The following is a 25,374-nucleotide window of genomic DNA, read 5'->3' on the forward strand; positions in this document are numbered from 1 at the left end:
TCTCAGACAGGATGAAGGCTTATTTAAGGCCACAGATTGTGTTTGGTGGATTAAAATGGTGACTTTCTGAGTACAGCTAGAAAATGCTCATAGTCAGTTATAGAAGTTTTGCTGATGAAGTCCACCAAGCTGTATTTGTACTTCCTTTGGTGAAACACGGTCTGCATTTCACTTGTACGAGGCATTCTCACAGTACAGTGGAGTGGACTGTTTCAAGACTGATTCCCAAACGGAAACCAAGCATCAGCAAAATGGAGCTGCAGAGCAAGATGGTGTGTAATTTTGATGGTTCTTATTGGTGATAATATTCCTGTAGACCTGCTGTTTTGGTCCTTCTAAGTGGTAAAGGTTATGGTTTTTGGAGTTGCTATTGAAACAACCTTGTGCATTGCTGTGGTATAATTCATGTCAGCCACTGTGCATCGAAGGTAGAGACAGTGAATATTTAACATTTTGGCCAGTGAGAAGGTTACTTCCTCTATGATGATATCACACTTCTTGAATGCTTTGGATGTTGTGCTCATCCAGATGAGTGGAATGTTCTATCACACTCCCATGTTCTGCCCGTTAGGTTGTGAAAATGGTTCAACGGAGATGAGGAGCTGGGTAACACATCACACAAAACCCAACTTCTTACCCATTCTTGGAACTATGTCTTTATATGGCTGGCCCAGACAGGTTTCTGGTTGAAGGTGACCTTTAAAATACTGCTGTTGCCAGAACCATTAGTGTAATTGCTGTCAGAATCTCATTTGTTGGAGCTGGTCCTTCCTGGCAACAGTGTGACACAAATGTGATCATTGTTGCGAATCTGTTCCTGAATGCTTTCCATGCATTTGAGCATGTGGGATGCTTTCACTTACTGAAAATGAAAGCATCCCACATGAGTATCAAAATTGTAGGACACTATCAAGAAATATTTGTCTTTTGTTACTGTTCTATCCATGGTCAGTTATGATGCTGCTATTCTACAAATGTAACATAGAGTCAATCTGATATAAATATGATACTTTCATGCATTGTACAGTTGAGTAGAATTATTTCCAGTGTTAGGGTTGTAATGGGTGAACTAAAGGCAAAACTCTCGACTATACTGAATGAAATCTTGTGTTACTTATGGTAAATCGGATGGCTCAATGGGATATATTTGCGATGAAGTGCACGTTACCTTACTCTGTTGCCAAGATGATTTAGTGCTTAATCAGATTGGTCTGGTAAATCACAAAGTTTATTTGCCAATCCCTTAATCAATTTGAGGTTATTTTCTATCAGTAATGCTTACTTGATTATTGCGATTTCCCAATGCCAGAACATTTAAAAGCAGACTTGGTCATTTTCTTCTGTGGAGGTAATTTGGATTGTAGTATTTGACTCTTGAACTATAACAAGTGAAGATCTTGCAAGAGATAATTTTATTCATTACCTCTGTGTAGGCATGGTGAATATGTTGTCAGAATTTCCATTTTGTATCAAACTACAGTGCTTGGAATGTGGCAGATATTGAAGGAAAGATCTTCATTTATATGCTAGTGAGGAACACTCCTGAAGTGCTCCCAATAAGCTGGTAATAGAATATTTCTAAAGAGTGTTATATAAGAGTGCTATAACATATAATTTGCAATGTATTTTTATACAAAGGCTGACTTTGTGTCCCTTTTGAGAATTTAAAGTTTAATTCATGTAAGAAAAAGTTCCTGCTTGCACATATCATTTTTAATATTAGCAGATTGTTTGACTTTTCTCTTGATGAGTTAGAGATTTTCTGATTTTCATTTCTGCAAGGGCTGTACTGAATAACATATCCTATTATCCAGGTCTTCATTGCCTCTCAGGATGAGGAGAGATGCACCATATAACTGTAACTGGACTAAATTCTGTCCCTACATGCACGTGCAGAAGTGACACCATACAGGGAATACCCAAATTTCCTCCACTGGGACTAGAATGCAGCTTCGTACAGCAATGCATGGTGCTTCAAATGCAAAGTCTATCTATCTATCGATTTATCTATAACTGGCCATTAAACACTTATTAGTAAACCAATACTGTGAAGCTGACCTTGCACTAATTGATAACCTCATGTAGAGGATCTGTTCAATACAGTTGCAGATTCTTTTTAAGCTTTGCATTCAAGTTAGTTACAGATATTCATCTGGCCCAGTCATTCCTATACCCATGATCCTTTCAATTCCTTTTCATGAACTGTTGGGGATTTGCTGTTCACATTGGGAGAGCTGCCACAAAGACTAATCATGCAACAGTCTTTCTTAGTCAAACTCACCGTATTATCCCCAGAGCCAATATGTCAGTACCTCCAGTTGAATTTTGTCTTTTTGTGTGTTTGCCCCTAGCCATCAGTCTGTGGTTTTGTATTGCCAAGTGCTCTTGTCCCCATTCCTGCTCTACTCCGCCTCTCATCTGATTCTCATTATTACCTGTTTTGCTGCCACTTCTGTCTCATTGTGCTCCACCTATCATCTGCCTCTCTATATATTGCTCAGTGTATTTCAGTCCTGTGTTTTCACCTATTTGTTGCCAGATTGTGCCAGTGGGGTTTCCTGAGCCTTTCCAGCATTTCTATCTGAACTCTGTCCATCTGAATATCGACTCTGCCTGATTCTGGTTTTTGGATTTCTCTGGAACGTTTGATCTCCACCTGAACTTTGACGCTGACTTTGTTTTCTCTCTGGATTTGCTTGCTACTCAAGAAATATCACTTTGCACATAGTACTTGGTCTGCGATTGGGTCCCTGCTTCATCATCCTGACACAATGTCCAAGGCTCACTATCCATGAAAGCATCCTTGCTCCATCTGTCCACCACTGATGATACACAATGAGGCATGAAGAACATTGTCCTGGAAGTCCTCAACACTAATGCCACATCACAAGAAACGTTTATAACCATGTTCAGCCAGAAGTACCTAAAGGGTGATCAATCTTGGTTTCACCATCACAGCAGCCACTCTTCAGCCAATTCTATTCCTTCAGCAGGCAATAATGAAATTACTGAGAGCAGTAGCTATGTGTCTGTGGAGTGGGAGATCACAGGGTGATTTGGAGACAGTGTCTTGTGGACTGTATACGCCAGGTTTTAAAAATGACCTGTCTGCTGAGCGGGAGATTGCTTGGGTTATTAATAACTTAGCAAGATCCAATAAATAGAAGCGAGTTTAATTGAACGGCCATTGTGGAAGTGGCTGTTTTGTGAGTGGACCTGGGTTAGAGTGGGAGGGTTTGGTGAGAACAGGCAAAGGCTAAGGGTGCTGAGTCACTTGGACACATTTACTTGATTGTAAAGATTAAGCTTAAGAAGTTAGAGCCAAAGGTATAACAAGTGTGAGCAGGATGGTAGTTACAGCAGTGGAATGCCCCTCCTGGATTGCAGAATACCCCATAGTCTCCTTAATGACTACATCTGCTGAAAGTGCAGCTAACTTCATCTCCTTAATGACAGGATCAACAAACTGGAGGAGTTGAATGTCCTCAGCACCATCCAGGAAGGAAGCTGAAAACCTTATAGATGAAACTTACGGTTGTCACACCAGAGCTCCAGGCTTCAGATAGTGGGTGGGTGACCACCAGGAAAAGTAAGAGGAATAAGCATTCAGTGCAGGGATCCCCTGTGACTATTCCCCTCAGCAACAAGAATACCCCTTTGGATACTGCTGGGTGGGGTCACAGCAGCGCAGGTAGGCCAGTGTCACTGTGGCCAGCTCTGAGGCTCAGCAGGTAAAGTCAGGAGGAGCAATAGTGATAGGAGGCTCGATTGTTAGGAGGATGGTCAGGTGATTCTGTGGCCGTGAAAGAATTGCCAGGATGGGGTTTGACCTCCCAGCTGCTAAGATCAAGGATGTCTCAGAACAGCTGCAGAGTATTCCCTAGAGAGAGGAGCCGCAGTCAGAGGTCATGGTGCACATTGACACCAATGACACAGTTAGAAAGGGGCAATAGGTCTGGTGCATAACGAGATATGGAAAAGACTGAAGGGCAGAACCTCCAAGGTAGTCATCTCCGGATTACTCCCAGTGCCACGTGCTGGTCAAGGCAAAAATAGGATGATAATACAGATGAATGAGTGGCTGAGGAACTGGTGCAGGGGGCAGCATTTCAGGTCCTTGATTAATCGGAGCCTTTTCTGGTCAGAGGTAACCTTTACAAGAGGGACACGTTGCACATGACCTGGAGAGGAGGTTCACGAGTTCTGCTCAGGAGGGGTCAAGCTAGTTTGGCGGGGCATGGGAACCAGAACACCAGGTCAGAAAGTGGAAGGGTGGAGAGGAAGGTAGATGTCAGCGCCAGTAAGAGCAAATAGGAACAAGGTAATAGAGACAATGGCATGGATAGTTTGAAGTGTGTGTATTTTAACGGTAGGAGTATAATAAGTCGATGAACTTAAAGCATGGATGAGTACATGGAAACATTGCAGTCATTACAGAGACTTGGTTAAGAGATGGTCAGGAACAGGAGTTTAATGTCCAAGGGTTTCAATGTTTTAGAAAAGATAGAGAAGGAGGTAAGAGGTGGGGACAATATCAGAGATGCACTCAGAGAGAACATAATGGAGGGCTCATTCTATATGGTAGAATTCAAAAATAGGGAGGGTGCAATCTCTCTGATAGGATTGTACTACAGATCTCCAATAGCCATCAGGACACTGAAGGACAGATCTTCAGGAAGTTTAAGAAAGGAGTAAAAACAAACCATTGTCATCATAGAGGACTTCAAATTCCTTAATATAAATTTGGACCTTCTGAGTGCTGATGTTGTGCAAGTCCACGTCTGACATGTGGATTCTGTTTAAAGACCAACTGCACAGAGTGCATGTCAGGTATGTTCCAGTAAGAAGGAAAGCAGGGATGACAAGGTGAGAAAATCTTAGATGTCAAGGGTGGTGATGAATATGGCCAAAAAGAAAAAGGGGATGTGTGCAAATCTTAGGAAGCTAGAACCAAACAGAGCTCTTGAGGATTATAAAGAAGCCTGAATAGAACTCAAGAAGGGAACTAGGAAAGGTAGGAGAGACCATGAAAAGTTCTTAGCAAGTACAATTAAAGAGAATCCCAAGGTTTTCTATACATACATAAAGTGCAAGAGGATAAATAGGGAGAAGATAGGACTACTCAAGGATAAAGGGGGAACATTTGCTTGGATGCGCAGAATGTGGGTAAGGTCCTTAATGAGTACTTTACATCAGTATTTACCAAGGTCAAGAATATGGACAACAGGGAGATTAGTGCTGAACATACTGATATGCAACGGCATTTCCAGATAATGGAAGAGCTCATGTTGAGTCTCTTAAAGAGCATTAGGACAGATACTTATCCAGGGCCTCACATAATATATCCCAGGTTATTGAGAGAGGCAAGAGAAGAGGTTGCTGGGGCCTTGACCAATATGTGCAGGTCCTCTCTAGTAACAAGCAATGTCCAGGAGGATTGGTGAGTAGCTAATGTTGTTCCATTAATCAAGAAGGGAACCAGGAAGAATTCTGGAAACTATAGATGAGTGAGTCTCATGTCAGTGGTACAGATGTTACTGGAGAGAATTCCTAGTGACAGACCCTTTAACTTACAATGGTTTGGTTATAGAGATTCTGGCTGTCAACCCCATCTCTGCCTCTCGTAAACTTATAAAGTTCTATCTGATCTGTCCTTGGGTTCTGCCACTCCAGAGTAAACAACCTAAGTTTGTCCAGTCTCTCTTTATAGTTGGTACCCGCTAATCCAGGCAGCATCCTGGCAAACCCTGGCCAGCACCCTTTTCAAAGCCTCCATACTCTTCCTGTATAGAATGCTCCAAGTGTACCCGAACAAAAGTATTTTATATAGTAGCTGCCACATGACTTGCTTACTTTTGTACTAAATGCCCCAACCAATAAAGGTAAACATGCCAAATGCCTTTAACACCTCAATTACTGGTGTAGCCACTTTTAAGGAGCTATGAAGTTGGACCCCAAGATTCCTCTACGCATCACTGCTTTTAAGGGCCCTGCCATTAGGTTGACAAGATGCAGTCACGACTTTGCAAACTGAGTTCTGAGTTGTGTTAACCAAATGGAGGTCCACACCCTTATACAAGAGTTACACGCACAACATGCTGGAGGAACTCAGCAGGTTGGGCAGCATCCCTGGAAACAAACAGTCAATGTTTCGGGCCAAGACCCTTCAAGACTGAAGACTTGGAGGGGGCAGGGGCCCTATAAAGAAGGTGGGGGGAGGGTGGGAAGGAGAAGGCTGGTAGGTGCCAGATGAAAAACCAGTAAGGGAAAAGATCAAAGGGTAAGGGAGGGGAAACAGGGAGGGGATAGGCAGGAAAGGTGAAGAAGGAATGTAAGGGAAAAGCACTATGGGCAGTAGAAGGAGGTGGAACCATGAGGGAGGTGATAGGCAGCTGGAAGAGGAGGCAGAGTGAAACTGGGATGGGGGAAGGGAGAGGGAGGGAATTACCGCAAGTTGGAGAATTCGATGTTCATGCCAAGGGGCTGAAGACTACCCAGACAGTTTATGAGGTGTTGCTCCTCCAACCTGAGTTTGGCCATGTATGGACATACCTGAATGGGAATGTGAAGCAGAGTTGAAGTGGGTGGCAACCGGGAGATCCTGTCTGTTGTAGCAGACGGAGCGGAGGTGCTCGACGAAGCGGTCCCCCAATCTGCGTCAGGTCTCACTGATGTAGAGGAGGCTGCACCGGGAGCACCAGATGCAATAGATGACCCCAACAGGCTCACAAGTGAAGAGTTGCCTCACCTGGAAGGACTGTTTGGGGCCCTGAATGGTGGTAAGAGAGGAGGTGTAGGGACAGGTGTAGCACTTACGCTTGCAGGGATAAGTGCCAGGTGGGAGATCCGTGGGGAGGGACGTGTAGACCAGGGAGTCACAGAGGGAATGATCCCTGTGGAAAGCGGAGAGGGGTAGAGAGGGGAAGATGTGCTTAATGGTGGGGTCCTGGTGAAGGTGACGGAGGTTGTGAAGGATAATGTGCTGAATCCGGAGGCTGGTGGGGTGGTAGGTGAGGACAAGGGGAACTCTGTCCCTGTTCTGGTGACAGGAGAATGGGGTGAGGGCTGAAGTGCAGGAAATGGAGGAGATGTGGGTGAGGGCATCATTGATGAAGGCAGAAGGGAAACCATGATCCTTAAAGAAAGAGGACATTGGAGATGGCCTGGAATGGAAAACCTCATCCTGGGAGCAGATGCGGCGGAGACAGAGGAACTTGGAATAAGGAATAGCACTTTTGTATGTGGCAGGGTGGGAAGAGGTATAGTCGAGGTTAGTTATGAGAGTCAGTGGGTTTATAGAACATGTCAGTGAACAATCTGTCTCCAGAGATGGAGACCGAGAGATCGAGAAAGGGGAGAGAAGTGTCTGAGAAAGACCAAGTGAATTTGAGGGCTGAGTGGAAGTTAAAGGCAAAGTCAATGAAATTGATGAGCTCAGCATGGGTGCAGGAAGCAGCACCAATGTAGTTGTCAATGTAGCAAGGAAAAGTTGGGGAGCAGTACCAGTATAGGTTTGGAGCATAGACTGTTCCACAGAACCAATGAAGAGGCGAGCATAGCTGGGGCCCATGCAAGTGCCCATAGCTACACTCTTAGTCTGAAGAAAGTGGAAAGAGCCAAAAGAGAAGTTATTAAGTGTGAGTACCAGTTCCGCCAACCGGAAGGGGGTGGTGGTGGTGGGGAACTGGTGAGGTCTATTGTCAAGTAAGTAGTGGAGGGCTTTGAGGCCTTCTTGATGGGGAATGGAAGTGTATAAGGATTTGACATCCATAGTGAAGATGAAGTGGTCTGGACCAGGGAACTGGAAGTTATAGACAATAGACAATAGGTGCAGAAGTAGACCATTCAGCCCTTCGAGCCTGCACCGCCATTTTGAGATCATGGCTGATCATCCACTATCAATACGCGGTTCCTGCCTTGTCCCCATATCCCTTGATTCCCCTATCCATAAGATACCTATCTAGCAACTTCTTGAAAGCATCCAGAGAATTGGCCTCCACTACCTTCTGAGGCAGTGCATTCCAGACCCCCACAACTCTCTGGGAGAAGAAGTTTTTCCTTAACTCTGTCCTAAATGACCTAATTCTCAAACCATGCCTTCTGGTACTGGACTCTCCCAGCATCTGGAACATATTTCCTGCCTCTATCTTGTCCAATCCCTGAATAATCTTATATGTTTCAATCAGATCCCCTCTCAATCTCCTTAATTCCAACGTGTACAAGCCCAGTCTCTCTAACCTCTCTGCGTAAGACAGTCCAGACATCCCAGGAATTAACCTTGTGAATCTACGCTGTGCTTCCTCTACAGCCAGGATGTCCTTCCTTAACCCTGGAGACCAAAATTGTACACAATACTCCAGGTGTGGTCTCACCAGGGCTCTGTACAAATGCAAGAGGACTTCCTTGCTCTTGTACTCAATTCTCTTTGTAATAAAGGCCAACATTTCATTAGCCTTCTTCACTGCCTGCTGCACTTGCTCATTCACCTTCAGTGACTGATGAACAAGGACTCCTAGATCTCTTTGTATTTCTCCCTTACCGAACTCTACACCATTCAGATAATAATCTGCCTTCCTGTTCTTATTCCCAAAGTGGATAACCTCACACTTATTCACATTAAACGTCATCTGCCAAGTATCTGCCCACTCACCCAGCCTATCCAAGTCACCCTGAATTCTCCTAACATCCTCATCACATGTCACACTGCCACCCAGCTTAGTATCATCAGCAAATTTGCTGATGTTATTCTCAATGCCTTCACCTAAATCGTTGACGTAAATCGTAAACAGCTGTGGTCCCAATACCGAGCCCTGTGGCACCCCACTAGTCACCACCTGCCAATCCAAGAAACACCCATTCACCGCTACCCTTTGCTTTCTATCTGCCAACCAGTTTTCTATCCATGTCAATGTCTTCCCCCCAATGCCATGAGCTTTGATTTTACCCACCAATCTCCTATGTGGGACTTTATCAAATGCCTTCTGAAAATCGAGGTACACTATATCCACTGGATCTCCCCCATCTAACTTCCTGGTTACATCCTCGAAAAACCCCAACAGATTAGTCAAGCATGATTTACCCTTAGTAAATCCATGCTGGCTCAGCCCAATCCTATCACTGCTATCTAGATATGCCACTATTTCATCTTTAATAATGGACTCTAGCATCTTCCCCACCACCAATGTCAGGCTGACAGGTCGATAGTTCTCTGTTTTCTCCCTCCCTCCTTTCTTAAAAAGTGGGATAACATTAGCCATTCTCCAATCCTCAGGAACTGATCCTGAATCTAAGGAACATTGGAAAATGATTACCAATGCATCCTCAATTTCCAGGGCCACCTCCTTTAGTACCCTAGGATGCAGACCATCTGGACCTGGGGATTTGTCAGCCTTCAGTCCCATCAGTCTACTCATCACTGTTTCCTTCCTAATGTCAATATGTTTCATTTCCTCTGTTACCCTATGTCCTTGGCTCATCCATACATCTGGGAGATTGCTTGTGTCTTCCTTAGTGAAGACAGATCTAAAGTACTTATTAAATTCTTCTGCCATTTCTCTGTTTCCCATAACAATTTCACCCAATTCATTCTTCAAGGGCCCAACATTGTTCTTAACTATCTTCTTTCTCTTCACATACCCAAAAAAGCTTTTGCTGTCCTCCTTTATATTCCTGGCTAGCTTGCGTTTGTACCTCATTTCTTCTCCCCGTATTGCCTTTTTAGTTAAGTTCTGTTGTTCCTTAAAAACTTCCCAATCATCTGTCCTCCCGCTCACCTTAGCTCTGTCATACTTCCTTTTTTTTTAATGCTATGCAATCTCTGACTTCCTTTGTCAACCACTGTGGCCCCTTTCCCCCCTTTGAATCCTTCCTTCTCCGGGGGATGAACTGATTTTGCACCTTGCGCATTATTCCCAAGAATACCTGCCATTGCTGTTCCACTGTCTTTTCTGCTAGGATATCCGTTCAGTAAACTTTGGCCAGCTCCTCCCTCATGGCTCCATAGTTTCCCTGTTCAACTGCAACACTGACACCTCCAATCTGCCCTTATCCTTCTCAAGTTGCAGATAAAAACTTAACATATTATGATCGCTACCTCCTAATGGCTCCTTTACTTCAAGATCGCTTATCAAATCCTGTTCATTACATAACACTAAATCCAGAATAGCCTTGTCCCTGGTCAGCTCTCGTACAAGCTGTTCCAAAAATGCATCTACAAACTCCCTATCCTGGGGTCCAGCACCAACCTGATTCTCCCAGTTCACCTGCATGTTGAAATCCCCCATAACTACTGCGACATTACCTTTGCCACATGCCAATGTTAACTCCCTATTCAACTTTCACCCAATATCCACGCTACTGTTTGGTGGCCTGTAGACAACACCTATTTGGGTCCTTTTGCCCTTACTGTTCCTCAGTCCTATCCACACAGACTCTACTTCTCCTGATCCTATGTCCCCCCTTGCAAAGGACTGAATCTCATTCCTCACCAACAGGGCCACCCCACCCCCTCTGCCCACATTTCTGTCCCTACGATAGCACGCATACCCCTGTACATTCATTTCCCAGGTCTGATCTCCCTGCAGCCATGTCTCCGTTATCCCAACAACATCATAGTTACCCATTCGCACCTGAGCTTCAAGCTCATCCGCCTTATTTCTGACACTTCGTGCATTCAGATATAGAATTTTTAGCCCATTTCTCCTCTCTCTGTTTGAATCTCTGCCTATTGTGCTTAACCCAGCTCCCCGAACTCCCATCGGGCTATACGCCCCTAGAATTTTGTTGTCCTTCCTAAATTTACTTATTCTTTCTGCACATTTAACTCCATTTTTCGTCAGACCATCCCTCTGTACATGAGTCCTCCTTATCACTTGTTCCGCCTCACCTTCCTCAACTACACACTTAATATTCCGGAACCGTGTAGTCCCCACCTGTCCTTTATTCTTCCTGTCGCTATCCTCCCTCACGTTCTGGATCCCCGCCCCCTGCAAATTTAGTTTAAACCCCCCCCCCCCCCCCCCGAGAAGCACTAGCAAACTTCTCTGCAAGAATGCTAGCACCGCTCCGGTTCAGGTGTAAACCGTCCCTTCGGAACAGATCCCACCTTCCCTGGAACAAAGCCCAATTATCTAAAAACCTTAAGCACTCCCTCCAGCACCATCCTCTCAGCCATGTATTAATCTGTATAATCCTTCTGTTCCTTGCTTCACTTGCACGTGGCACAGGTAGCAATCCTGAGATTGTTACCCTCAAGGTCCTGCTCTTCAGCTTCGCACCTAACTCCCCGAACTCCCTACGCAGGACCCCCTCACTCATCCTACCCACGTCATTGGTCCCTACATGGACCACAACATCTGGATACTTGCCCTCCCTCTCGAGAATAACCAGCACCCGATCTGAGATGTCTCGGACCCCGGCACCAGGGAAGCAACATACCATCTGAGACTCCCAACCTTCCCCACAAAATCTCCTATCCACCCCCAACTATAGAATCCCCTATCACTACCGCTCTCTTCTCTTCCCTCCTCCCCTTCCTAATCGAGGGTCCAACCTCAGTGCCAGAGACAGGACCACTGCAACTTGTTCCTGGTAGGTCATCCCCACCAACGGTATCCAAAATGGTGTACTTATTTTTGATGGGGATGGCCACAGGGTTCCTCTGATCTCTCTGTCTGCTCCCCCTGCCTCTCTTGACTGTCACCCATTTGCCTACCTCCTGTCTTTTCAGTGTGACTACCTCCCGATAACTCTTATCTATCTCTGCCTCTGCCTCCCAAATGATCCGTAGTTCATCCAGCTCCTGTTCCAATTCCCTAACTCGGTCTGATAGGAGCTGCAGCTGGACGCACCTTTTGCAGGTGTGGTCATCAGGGACAACTGTGTTGACCCTGACCTCCCACATACTGCATACGGAGCACAACACTGCTCTAACTGTCTCCCCCATTACCTGATCCCAGATTAGTCAGAATAAATGAAAAATGAACCTACTGACCTTACCTTTTTACCTCAGCAAGCACGTACTCAGGCTCACTGATTTCCTCTCACCGAAGTCCCCTTGCGCCGAAGCCCCTGAGCCAAAGCCCAGCACTCTGCTCCCACACACTCCGCTGCCCACTCCTGAAAGTGGGCCTCTTTTTAAAGCCTGCGCTCACCGCTGATGTCACCCACACCTGCACAGTTTTACCTTCCTCCTCAGGTACTCTACAGGTAGGTCCAAGGGTCTTGGCCTACCTACAATGGCTGATCCTCCGATCCTCCGATCTCCAGTCATCTGTCGACCACGAGCACTCCTTACTTCCGTTCCGCTGCCTGCACTGACACTCGGTTATTAAAGAAGTGGAGGGCGTGGGATGTATCCTGGATGTAGGTAGGGAAGGATGGAACTATGGGTGACAAAATGGAGTCCAGGTAGGCAGATACAAGTTCGGTGGGGCAGGGGCAGGCCAAAACTATGGGGCTACTGGAACAGTCAGGCTTGTGGATCTCGAGGAGTAGGTAAAACCGAGCAGTGCGAGGTGTGGGAATTATGAGTTTTTTGGCTGAGGATGGAAGGTCTCCAGAGTTGATAAGGGCAGTGATGGTACGAGAGACAATGGTTTGATGTTTTTTGGTGGGGTCCTGTTCCGGGGATAAGTAAGAGAAGGTGTCAGAGAGCTGCCGTTTGGCCTCGGTGAGGTAGAGGTCTGTCCACCAGACCACTACGGCACTAACCTTGTCTGCGGGTTTGATGGTGAGGTTAGGATTAGTGTGGAGAGAGTGGAGGGCAGTGCGTTCAGAGGGAGTGAGGTTGGAACAGCAGTGAGGAGTGGTGAAGTTGAGACGGTTGATGTCTCGACGACAGTTGGAGATGAAAAGATCGAGTGCAGGTAGAAGGCCCGGAAGTGGGGTGTCCAGGAGGAGGAGGCGGGGTCAATAATAGGGGGAGGGGAATTAAAGTAGTAGGCTCGGAGACGTAGGCGACGGAAGAAGAGTTCAGCATCATGGCGGGCACAGAACTCACTGAGGTGTGAGGGGGACAAAAGTGAGGCCCTTGCTAAGGACAGAACGTTCTGCCTCAGAGAGAGGAAGGTCAGAGGGGATGGTGAGGACATGGCAAGGGTTGGAGCTGGGGTCAGAGGAGGGTAAAGAGTGTGAGATTTCAGGGCGGGTTGGGATGTTCAGGAAGAGCGGGGTTGGGGGAGGATGAGGGATCAGAGGAATGGAGGGGGATCAGGGTAGTAGGAAGGTTGGGAGTTGCAGGGAGGACAGGGATTAGTAGACAAATAAACATAGAAACATAGAAAATAGGTGCAGAAGTAGGCCATTCAGCCCTTCAGGCCTGCACCACCATTCAGTATGATCATGGCTGATCATCTAATGCAAAACCCTGTACCTGCTTTCTCTCCATACCCCCTGATCCCTTTAGCCACAAGGGCCAAATCTAACTTCCTCTTGGCCTCAACTGTTTCCTGTGGCAGAGAATTCCACAGATTCACCACTCTCTGTGTGAAGAAGTTTTTCCTCATCTCGGTCCTAAAAGGCTTCCCCTTTATCCTTAAACTGTGACCCCTCATTCTGGACTTCCCCAACATCACAAACAATCTTCCTGCATCTAGCCTGTCCAATCCCTTTAGAATTTTATACGTTTCAATAAGATCCCCCCTCAATCTTCTAAATTCCAGTGAGTATAAGCCTAGTCGATCCAGTCTTTCTTCATATGAAAGTCTTACCACCCCAGGAATCAATCTGGTGAACCTTCTTTGTACTCCCTCTATGGCAAGAATGTCTTTCCTCAGATTAGGGGACCAAAACTGCACACAATATTCTAGGTGCAGTCTCACCAAGGCCTTGTACCACTGCAGTAGAACCTCCCTGCTCCTGTACTCAAATCCTTTTGCTATGAATGCCAACATACCATTTGCCTTTTTCTCCACCTTCTGTACCTGCATGCCCACCTTCAATGACTGGTGTACAATGAAACCCAGGTCTCGTTGCATCTCCCCTTTTCCTAATCAGCCACCATTCAGATAATAATCTGTTTTCCTGTTCTTGCAACCAAAGTGGATAACCTCACATTTATCCACATTAAATTGCATCTGCCATGAATTTGCCCACTCACCTAACCTATCCAAGTCACCTTGCATCCTCCTCACAGCTAACACCGCCGCCCAGCTTCGTGTCAACTACAAACTTGGAGATGCTGCCTTTAATTCTCTCGTCTAAATTTAGTCACTGCCTGCCATTCTGAAAAGGTCCCGTTTACTCCCACTCTTTGCTTCCTGTCTGCCAACCAATTCTCTATCCATATCAATACCATACCCCCAATACCGTGTGCTTTAAGTTTGCACACTAATCTCCTGTGTGGGACCTTGTCAAAAGCCTTTTGAAAATCTAAAAATACCACATCCACTGGCTCTCCCCTATCCGCTCTACTAGTTACATCTTCAAAAAATTCTATAAGATTCGTCAGACATGATTTTCCTTTCACAAATCCATGCTGACTTTGTCCAATGATTTCACCTCTTTCCAAATGTGCTGTTATCACATCTTTGATAACTGACTCCAATATTTTCCCCACCACTGATGTCAGACTAATCGGTCTATAATTCCCCGGTTTCTCTCTCCCTCCTTTTTTTAAAAAGTGGGGTTACATTAGCCACCCTCCAATCCTCAGGAACTAATCCAGAATCTAAGGAGTTTTGAAAAATTATCACTAATGCATCCACTATTTCTTGGGCTACTTCCTTAAGTACTCTGGGATGCAGACCATCTGGCCCTGGGGATTTATCTGCCTTTAATCCCTTCAATTTACCGAGCACCACTTCCCTACTAACATGTATTTCCCTCAGTTCCTCCATCTCACTAGACCCTCGGCCCCTTACTATTTCTGGAAGATTATTTATGTCCTCCTTAGTGAAGACAGAACCAAAGTAGTTATCCAATTGGTCTGCCAGGTCTTTGTTCCCTATGATCAATTCATCTGTTTCTGACTGTAAAGGACCTACATTTGTCTAGACCAATCTTTTTCTTTTCACGTATCTATAGTCAGTTTTTATGTTCCCTGCCAGCTTTCTCTCATAATCTTTTTTCCCTTTCCTAATTATTCCCTTTGTCTTCCTCTGCTGGTCTCTGAATTTCTCCCAGTCCTCAGGTGTGCCGCTATTTTTTGCTAATTTATGTTTCTCCTTTGGACTTGATACTATCCCTAATTTCCCTTGTCAGCCACGGGTGCACTACCTTCCCTGGTTTATTCTTTTGCCAAACTGGGATGAACAATTGTTGTAGTTCATCCATGTGATCTTTAAATGCTTGCTATTGCATTCCCACCGTCAACCCTTTAAGTATCATTTGCCAGTCTAAGCTAATTCACTTTTCATACCTTCAAAGTTACCCTTCTTTAAGTTCAGAGCCTTTGTTTCTGAATTAACTATGTCACTCTCCATCTTAATGAAGAATTCCACCATATTATGGTCACTCTTACCCAAGGAGCCTCGCACGACAAGATTGCAAACTAACCCTTCCTCATTGCTCAATACCCAATCTAGAATGGCCTGCTCTCTAGTTGGTTCCTCGACATGTTGGTTCAGAAAACCATCCCACATACATTCCAAGAAATCCTCTTCCTCAGCACCCTTACCAATTAGATTCACCCAATCTACATGTAGATTGAAGTCACCCATCATAACTACTGTTCCTTTTTTGCACGCATTTCTAATTTCCTGTTTAATGTCATTCCCATGTCTAGCCTTCCTGTCTTTCCCCATTAACTTAGATTTGATAAGAGAGAGGGTCAGGCATCCACAAACCTTCCTCTCACCTGCATGAACTCAGTCATGCTCACATGCACACCACTCAACGAGACTCAGGGTGAAGGTCTAGGACAGGGATTAAAGTCTACTGCAAAGCAACATTCAAACTTCATCGTCCTTCCTGCCAACCACTGCAATCTACCACCACTAAAGGGCAGCCAAGGGCAAATAGTTGTTAGTGAGTAGTAAATATTGTGGACTGAGTAGGTGTCCTTTGCCTTGAAAGGTCACCTTATGCTCCTCCATGAACTTTAAGTTATCACTTCTCATGGATTTGCTGCAAAATTACCTTGATGGTGGGGATAATGCTGTTATTGCAATATTATTTTTCTCCCCCCTTTTCTTCACTGTTTGCAACTGACCTCTCATGCACGTTAGGGGAGGTGAACACAGAGACATTATTTCTGAATCAGCATGACCACACTGTTCATTCCTCTTCCACAACAGGAGTGTGCTGGTGCAGAAGAAACAGCAACATCAACTGCTGCGTCTTTAGTAAGCACGGGCATGCAGGTTTCACAGTGAAAGGAAATCCATGTTGCTGTGAGGGATGTGTGACCTGGAGTGATCCTCCCAGCATCTCGCGTAAGCGGACAACAGGCTACAAGATGCTCCTGTTTGCAGCCTTTCAGAGGCAGGGATGCACTCAGTGCAGGCAATGGAGAGAGTGTGAATTACTTTACAGTAGAGATGTCCACGTGTTATTTAAGACATCCTAAGATAACTATCACCATTATATTGAGACTGAGCAGCAAGCTACAAATGGCAGAATCAATGGCCATAATTCCAACGCATGGCATTTGATTTCAATGACCAGGGGTGCCGGATCATCACAGAACGTAGAAAGGCACAGCATAGCAACAGGCCATTCACCCATGATGCTAATTTAAACTGCACATGGTCTGTATCCTTCCATTCCCCGCCTGTTCATGTACCAGGATAAATATCTTTTAAACATTGCTGTCATATCTGCTTCCACCGCCTCCCTTGCAGCATGTTCAAAGCACCTATTACTCTTTCCTCATGCATCTCCTTTAAACTCCCACCCCCCCCCTTTCCCCTCACACGCTAAAGTTATGCCCTCTGGTTTTTGATGTTTTGATCCTGGGAAAAAGACTATCTACCCCATCAATGGCTTTCATAATTTCATATATTTCTATCAAGTTACCCCTCAGCTTTTCATGCTCCAGACACAACAATCCAAGCTTGTCCAACCTCTCATTGTAGCTATTACTCTCTGATCTAGGAACCATCCTGGTAAACCTCTTCTGCAACCACTCCAAAGATTTCACATCCTTCTCATAATGCAGTGACCAGACTGCATACAATACTCACTCCAGTGTGGCCTCACTGAAATTTTATAGGACAGCGTTATGACATACTGACTTTCTTGCTCAGCGCCTCAACCATTAAAGGCAAGTATGCCAAATGCTGGTTTAAGATGGCAATACTGGCCATGAGTGACAGCTTACTGGCAGTTCATAAAGCAAGAAATACAACTAAATACTTTCTTAATAACATATTTTCTGTAGTAAATGATCAGCAAAAACAATGAAGAGGCGAGCGAAGGCAAGACTGACTCCAGGGTCGAGGCATGCTGTGAAATGCAAAGTCAGAGCAAGGTCAAGACATATTCGAGGAGAGGTGGTCAGAGTGAGGTCGAGACGTGGTTGAGATTAAGTTGGGATGCATGAAGTGGAGAAAAGTCAGAGTGGAGGAATTTCGGAGCCCATCCACCTAAATCAAGAGCGAGTTTGGACCAATCCAAGTGCCGGGCTGATATCAAAAGGCTGGGTACAGGCCAGAACGTGGTGACAGGGTGCAGGCCCAGAACGTATTGAAGCTACAGGCCTGGTCCTAGTGCTAGTGACGATACAGAGTTTGAACAATTCAACTGCCAGGCTGGATGTTGGTACAGAAGTGAAAGGGTTATTCTGCCCCTTTAGTCACTTATCCTAAGCTATTAGACAATGGAGTATATCTCTGTGGTGGGACAGATAAATGACCCAACTCGGTATAGGTTCTGGAAGTGTCAGAGTGGATCATTGTAAACATGGATCATGGAGTAAACAGATACGTCCGTCTCATGACAAGGATCAGGCCACTCTATTCTTTTCTCTACCTTTTGTGAATGTTGAAGGCGCATGAGCACCTGCCTGTCCTGCCTGATTACCTGGTGATGTTCTGAGCACACACATCCTGAAGCATGCTGCCGGACTGTTGTTCCTTTGGTGAATTGCTCTAAAACCCAAACAGGTTCACCACTCCTGAGCGATGACAAAGATTTTGCTCTGTGTCTGAGATTGTGCACGTTTTCTCACACTGTGTTGTCCCAAAATTTCTCACTTTGTCTAAGACCAGTAAGTGAGGTTGGAGAAGGGAAAGAATAATGGGCAGGCTTGTTCTCAGTCTCCAGCCCACTGATAGCTCTGACGGACTGTAGCTATTTGCAAGAGGTATGGAGAGATTAGCTAATAGTGTTTTGTAAAAATCTTTTGCCTTCTGTAGGAGATTCTTAACAGTTTGTGCTGCTCTTTCCACTTCTCCATTTGCCAGTGGGTGCTATAGACTGCTTGTCTGGTGTTTGAGCTCACAGTCCCTAGCAAAGGCTTTGAATTCTGAGCAGCTGAATTGTACACCGTTGTCTGACACAAGTGTCTCTGGTACTCCAAGGTGAGCGAATACAGCTTTCAGGTACTGTGTAACCACTGCTCAGGATGTAGAGGACAGCTTGGATACTTCATTCTCTGAGTAGTAATCCACAGTGGGAAGATATTTGTCTCTTTTCAGCTCTAAAGTGTCTGTGCCTACAATTTGTCGTAAAAAGTCTGGGAGTGCTGCAGGACAAGGGGGTTCAGCATGATTTTTGTGCAGTTTCTGCATGCTTCACATAGCTTTATGTAATCTGTGTGCTCCGACCAGGTCACCACACGGTTTGCCTTGCTCTTGAACAACATGCTTCACATAGCTTTATGTAATCTGTGTGCTCCGACCAGGTCACCACACGGTTTGCCTTGCTCTTGAACAACATGCTTCACATAGCTTTATGTAATCTGTGTGCTCCGAGCAGGTCACCACACGGTTTGCCTTGCTCTTGAACAACATGTTTCGAAGCCTTGATGTTCTTGGTGGGTTTGACTGATGATTTTGGTGTGCATTGAAGCAGGAATGATGGGTCTGGAGCCCATTAGTGACAAACCATCAAGAATGCTGACTGTGTCTCTTTCAAGCCAGTAGTCAGAGAGTAGGGTATCGTTCCTGGCCCCAGTTTGATAAGGTAATCTTCTTTCAGTATCCCCAGGCCTATGAACAACTCTGGGTACTTCTGCCACTGAACAATGTTCAGTGAATCCTATCTTGTAATGAGATTCAGCTTCATGCAGGCACATTGTCCCAGTAGTGGTGAGAAGAGATTCCAAACAACATAGACAACCTCTTTTAACTGTTTCTCAATTTTACAGATGGAAGTAGCAAACATTTGTTTCACACTGAGCTTATATTTCCCTGGCTTTCTTTGTTGGGTTTAGTGTAATGTCTGTTTTCTTCACCAGTTTGTAAACAGACATTCAGGGTCACTGTGACATCTCTTTCAGTGTCCATTTTGAATTTCACTGCTTCATTTTGCAACTGATCTGTGGTACACCAGCTGTGTCTATTTGAATATAGAGCCCCAAGGAAAGTTCTCTCTTCATCTAAATCAAGGTCTCCTTTGACCTGAAGAACTGTTTTTGAGTGACAATAGCTTTTACAATGGCCAACTCTATTGCATTGGTTGCATTTCACTGCTCCTGCTGGATAGAGCTCTTTGATGTGGTAAAGAAACTTGCCACATCTGCATTTGGATATTTTACCTGTTTGCTTTGTTTCTCTGTTTTGTTTGAGCTCTACTGTCACCTCTTTCTGTAGTCTTTCTGAATGCATCCTGTTTGTACCCTTCCTTTTGTACAGCTTCTAGCTTTTCTCAGCAATGTTTTCGTGCCTGAGTTCCACCTGCTGCTGACGAACATTCTCACACTGCCCGACCATTGTAATAGCTTGCTTTCATGTGAGATTTGACTGCAACTGAAGTCTCTCTGACAACTTGGTGTCTATTAGCCGGATGACAACCCTGTCTCTAATTAACTCATCTCTCGGATTTCCAAGTGCACAGTTGACTGACAGGGCATACAATGTTGTAATGAAGTCACTTACACTTTCAGCTGCCTCCTATGTTCTGGAGTTGAACTTTGCTCTCTCTTATCACATTTTGCTTTCCCGTGAAAGATTCTTTCAATTTGTCCTGCACAGTTTTATCCTCCTTTTTCTGAGCATCTGTCAGTCCTAATCCACCCATAATGTCATCTGCTTTGTTAGCAATGCAGTATATCAGTGTGCTTACTTGATGCTCTTTGGAGTGAAATTGCTTGCAACCCTAAAACACTTAAAGCATCTGAGCCATCTCTCAAAGTATCCTGATTTAGAGAAATCAAATGTCTCGGGGGGCTTTATTAGGCAAGTAGATGTAGGTACTACAGGTATTTGCTCCTTTTCTGGGTTGTTGGTTTATTTATTATTTTATTTGTTTGGGCTACAAAAGTCTCGTTTTCTCTTCCTGAGAGTTTGACTGACTTCTCTGATTTCCCTGCTGTGTATGTATCTCTGTGCACTTCCCCAAGCTAGTAACCCGTAGATTTTTATAATGTATCCACATTTGGGTGTAGCTTGAAGGCGTGGCTTAGCAACCCTAACCCTTTCTCAGCTCATGCCTCATGGTGCATACAATTAGCAACCAGCATAGGTTGATAAGTCCCTGGATATTTTTCATAGATATTTGTGAATAAGGGATGTCTTACTGTAAGCTCTGTCTAGTCGGGGGCCTCACTTGTTCTGCAGTACCAATTCATCGACGATCAACCACTTCTGACACCATGTTGTGTTCGTTATTGAGGTACAGTGCTGAGCACACCAGGATACAGGATACTCAACTGTACTTTGTTGACAAACCTGCTTGTCCAGTATGTGATCTCCTCCGATGTGAGAGTGGCTAATTGAGTGGCACAGGAATGACACTATTAGCTACCACAACATCCACTGCAGTCCTGTGGGTTTTGAGGTGGCTGATGAGACTAAACATTAATCCTTTTCGCTCCTTATGGAGCATAGGGCCTCAACAAGAGTCCTCCACTTTCTGCGATCTCCAGCAGATGTTTTTGCAGTCTCCCAAGTTTGGCCGGCGGCTTTCAGTTCATCCAAAAGCCTACGCCTCCAGGTTTGCTTTGGGCAACCTCTTCTTCTCTTCCTTTGTGGATTCCATTTGAGTGATTGTCGAGTGACATTCGACTGGCTCTTCCTCAAGGTGTGGCCGACCCATCTCCACTTCCTCCTCCTTATCTGGAATACAATGAACTCTTGGTTTGCTCTCTTCCATAGGTCTAGGTTTGACACTCTGTCGTACCACTTGAGGCGGAGGATCTGCCGGAGGCATTTGTTGAGAAAGGCCTGGATTTTGTTGCAGCTGGTGTTAGTGATTCTCCATGTTTCAGATCCATATAGCAGAACTCACATTAGAGTTGAATATATGGAGCTTAGTTTTGACAGAATGGCTGTAGATCTCCAAACAGGTCGCAGGGTTCTGAAGGCATGTTGGGCTTTTCCAATCCTTGCTCTGATGTCCTCATCTGTACCTCCTGATTTACTGATTTTGCTTCTGAGGTAGGTGAATTTGTCTACATTTTCAACTATTTGTCCTTCAATCCGTAATGACTCCTCTTGTTTGTTATTAATGTGTAGAACTTTGTTCTTCTCCTGACTGATCTTAAGGCCTACTCGCTGTGAGGTCTCTCCCAAGCAATCTACTTTCTTCTGCATATCTTGAAGCTGGTGTGAGAGAACAGCGAGATCATCTGCAAATGCCAGGTCTTCCAATTTCCCTGTTAACATCCACTGGATGCCTCTCTCTGAGCCAGCATAGGCTGTTCTTGTAGCCCAGTCGAGTACCACAAGAAAAAGTGGAGGAGACAGCAGGCATCCCTGTCTGACTCCAGTAGTGACCAGGAACTCTTCGGACAGTCTCCCATCGTGGATGACCCTGCATGAGAAGCCATCATAAAGCTGCTTGATGATATTCACCATCTCTTCCGGTACATTAAGATGCTCCACATTGACTTTCTGTCCAGGCTGTCAAGTGCCTTCTCAAAGTCAATAAAACACACATATAGTGGAGTTTGACATTCTATTGTCTGCTCCACAATGACTCTAAGTGTAGCTATCTGGTCAATGCATGATCTCTCTTTCCTGAACCCTGCCTGGTCATCTCTAAGTCTCTGGTCAATGGCGTCTTTCATCCGCTCCAAGATGACCCTGGTGAGAACTTTGCTAGGAATGGACAACAAGGTGATCCCCCTCCACTTGCCACACAGTGAAAGATCTCCAGAATTTGGCAGCTTCACAAGGAGGCCCTTCTTCCAATCTGATGGGATCTGTCCTGTTCTCCATATCAAATTCAGCAGTATATGCAAATGGTCCACCATAACCTCTCCACCCTCTTTCAATGCTTCTGCAGGAATGTTGTCTTCTCCAGCAGCCATGCCATTCGTCAGGCTTTTCGGGGCTTTTCGAATTTCTTGCTTAGTGATTTCACCTGTATTGATGTTGAGTGGGTCTCCAGGCTCCAGGTCAGGTGGGTTCTGTGGTGATGGTCTATTCAATACTTCCTGGAAGTGTTCCTTCCATCTCGCCAGCTGATCTTCAACCGAAGTGAGCAGATGGCCTGTCTTGTCTCTAACATGTCTGTTGAAATTGCTTTTCTTCCCTCTCAAAAGTTTAGTTGTTGTGTAGAGTTCCTTGAGGTCCCCTTTACTGGCCACTGTTTCTGTTTGCTCTGCTATTTCATTGAAGTATGACCTCTTGTCCTTTCTGAGCTGTTTCTTCCCCTCCTTGGCCATCAAACTGTACCTGTTGGCGGTGATTTGTTTCTGTTGCCGGGTTCTGGCCTGATTCAACTCCTGTTTGAGCTTTTCCTCTCCTCCACCTTCTGTCATGTCTTGTCCCTGATCCAAGTTTACTGTTGACTGGTGGTCTTCCCAGTACTTCTTTGCAGGCTCCTACAGTGGCCTGCTTGAAGGTAATCCAGGCGTGTTCCACTGTTCTCTCATCTTGTTCCTCTATTTGAAGAGCCCCAAAGCAGTTTTGCAAGGCGATGTGGAAATCTTTCCTGTTCTCTTCCGTCTGTAGTTTTCTAACATCAAACTTTATTCGCGTGTTCTGTTGCTTCTTCTTGGCTGACAGCTTCATCTTCAGCTTTGCAACAACCAAATGGTGGTCAGATCCAATATCTGCTCCTCTTTTGGCTCTCACATCTTTCAATGAACTTCTCCAGCACTGGTGAACTATGACGTGAATAATCTGGTTCTCTGTTTGATGGTCAGGCGAGACCCAGGTTATCTTGTGGCAGCATCAGTGGGGAAAGAGGGTACCTCCAATGGTCAGTTCATTGAAGGCACAGAAGTCATTAAGGAGTTCTCCATTTTCATTCATATTCCCCAAACCATTCTGGCCCATCTCTCTCTCCCTGCTAGTGTTATCGCTGCCTACTTTGGCATTCAGATCTCCCATGATGATCAACATACCTTGCTTAGGTACCTTTCCAACTACTGCTTGAAGCTGGGTGTAGAAGAGATCTTTTTCTTCTTCCTCTGCGTTGTTAGTTGGGGCGTAGCACAGGACAATGGATACCTTCTGGAATCTGGACTCGAACCTGGCTGTGACGATACGGTCGGACACTGGTTCCCGTTCTATCAAACTTCTGGCTGCTTCTTTGGACAACATCAGGGCCACACCAGCCTCATGCGGGTCTTCCTCTTTTTCTTTGCCGGAATAGAGCAGAGTTTCTCCCGTCTGAAGTTTGATCTCACCAAAGTATCCCACCTTGCTTCGCACATGCCCAGGAGAGTGAGGTGGTATCGGTTCATTTCCTTCACTGCCTGTGCACACCTATCTGTCTCCCAAAGCGATCTCACATTCCATGTTCTGATTAGGATAGATTTCTTCTGTGAGAGCAGCTTTGGAACCTCCATTATGGTTTTCCTCGGGTGAAGGAGGGTTGTCAGCCCAGCAGCTTCCTGACGGGTTTGGTTGCAGCGCGTCATCAGCCTCCTGAATGGGGCCCTGCTTTTCCCGAGATCTGGGTTAGTGGTTGACAATCTGTTGACGGTTTCTGTAACAATTGCTTGTTTTACGTGAACGGGTTGTTAGCCCATTGCACAACCCCCAACCTGGAGGACCAGGGGTTTTCTGTCGGGGTCACCTTCCCCTAGGCGATGGCATTTCCATGCTAACAAGCTCCACCTGCCCAGGTTTAAAATCAGAGTTTACCCTCTCCTAGATAGGCTGCCATCCAAGGCTAACGAGTCCTATCTACCCGGGTTTGGAATCGGAGTTCCTTCTCCTAGGCTATGTAGGTTCGCGGCACCTTCTTCCATATTATCCAGTGCACCCCTCACATGAGGGATCCCCCATCCACCACCCAGGGGACGCGCCTCAACACCATATAGCCCCAGCGCGAGGGATGAGATTAATGTGGAACCATAAATTCTTGCACAGATGGTTGCCAGGGCAGGAATTGGGGAGTTCATGAGGTGGTCCCCTCTTTCCACAGCTTCAACCCGTTCCCTATGTGCCCCCGATTGTGTAAGTATGAGGTTCTCAAAACTGTTCTGAATGATCCATCTGTCATGAGCCCTGTGGGCCTGTGCATGGGTATTTGTTCATTGTTGTCTTGTTTAGAGTGATTAAGCCCTTGTGCTTTCTGTTTAATCTTTATTTTGACTGCAATGGGTTTTCCACATACAGTGGTTATTTAAAGTGGACTCCTGATTAGCTCTTATCACGGGGGCCCTGGTATTTTGAGAATAATTCATCTCACGGTGTCATTCGGTTGAACTGCTGATGTTTAGTTGGAAATCCTATGAATAAGCTCTTGTTTCTGTCTCTACATGGGAACCTATCATTCCTCCTCACCTGGGTCCAGTTGTTAGTCAGCACACACTGTGACAGTAGTGCATTGCCATAAATGGACCCAGCAGGGGTTCAACAGTGACTTGGTGATTGGTCATCTGGAGGCAAGGCTGCCTTCTATTCTCAGAGCTTGTCCCAAGGCTACTTTCCGAGTTTCTCAAGTCCACATTCCGAACTTCTCTAGTCTACGTTCAAGATCATCAAGGTTTCCTGGTTCCCCCATTACTTTCCAGGTTTCCAAGGATTATTCAAAGTTTCTAAGTTTGATTCCATGTTCCTGAGTTTGATTCTACATTTCTAAGTTATGTGCAATGTATCTGAGTTTACTGGCCCGGTCTCAAGAGCATCAGGTCTGTCTCTATTTCAGTAGCCCTCGTTCAAGAGCATCAGGAGGTCTGTTTGCCAGCCCTGTCTTGAGAGCATCAGGTCTGTCTGGAGTTTACCACCCCGTCTCATGTTCCCCATGGCCCCCTGGGTCATCAGGTGCCAGCCTTAGGGAGGGAAGTACTATCATGAGCTCTACGGGCCTGTGCACCTGCAGTTGTTAATTGTTGTCTTATCTATTGTCACTTCTGTTTAATCTTGTCAAGTT

General features: G+C 45.4%; 1 pseudogene; it reads right to left on the reverse strand.

The window, feature by feature from the left end:
- LOC132406593 (uncharacterized) overlaps nucleotides 1–23,914 on the reverse strand; it is a 43,007-nt pseudogene extending 19,093 nt beyond the window's left edge.
- Between the last annotated feature and the right edge of the window lie 1,460 nt (nucleotides 23,915–25,374).

This window comes from Hypanus sabinus, chromosome 16, assembly GCF_030144855.1.
Source record: "Hypanus sabinus isolate sHypSab1 chromosome 16, sHypSab1.hap1, whole genome shotgun sequence".
Lineage (NCBI taxonomy): Eukaryota > Metazoa > Chordata > Chondrichthyes > Myliobatiformes > Dasyatidae > Hypanus > Hypanus sabinus.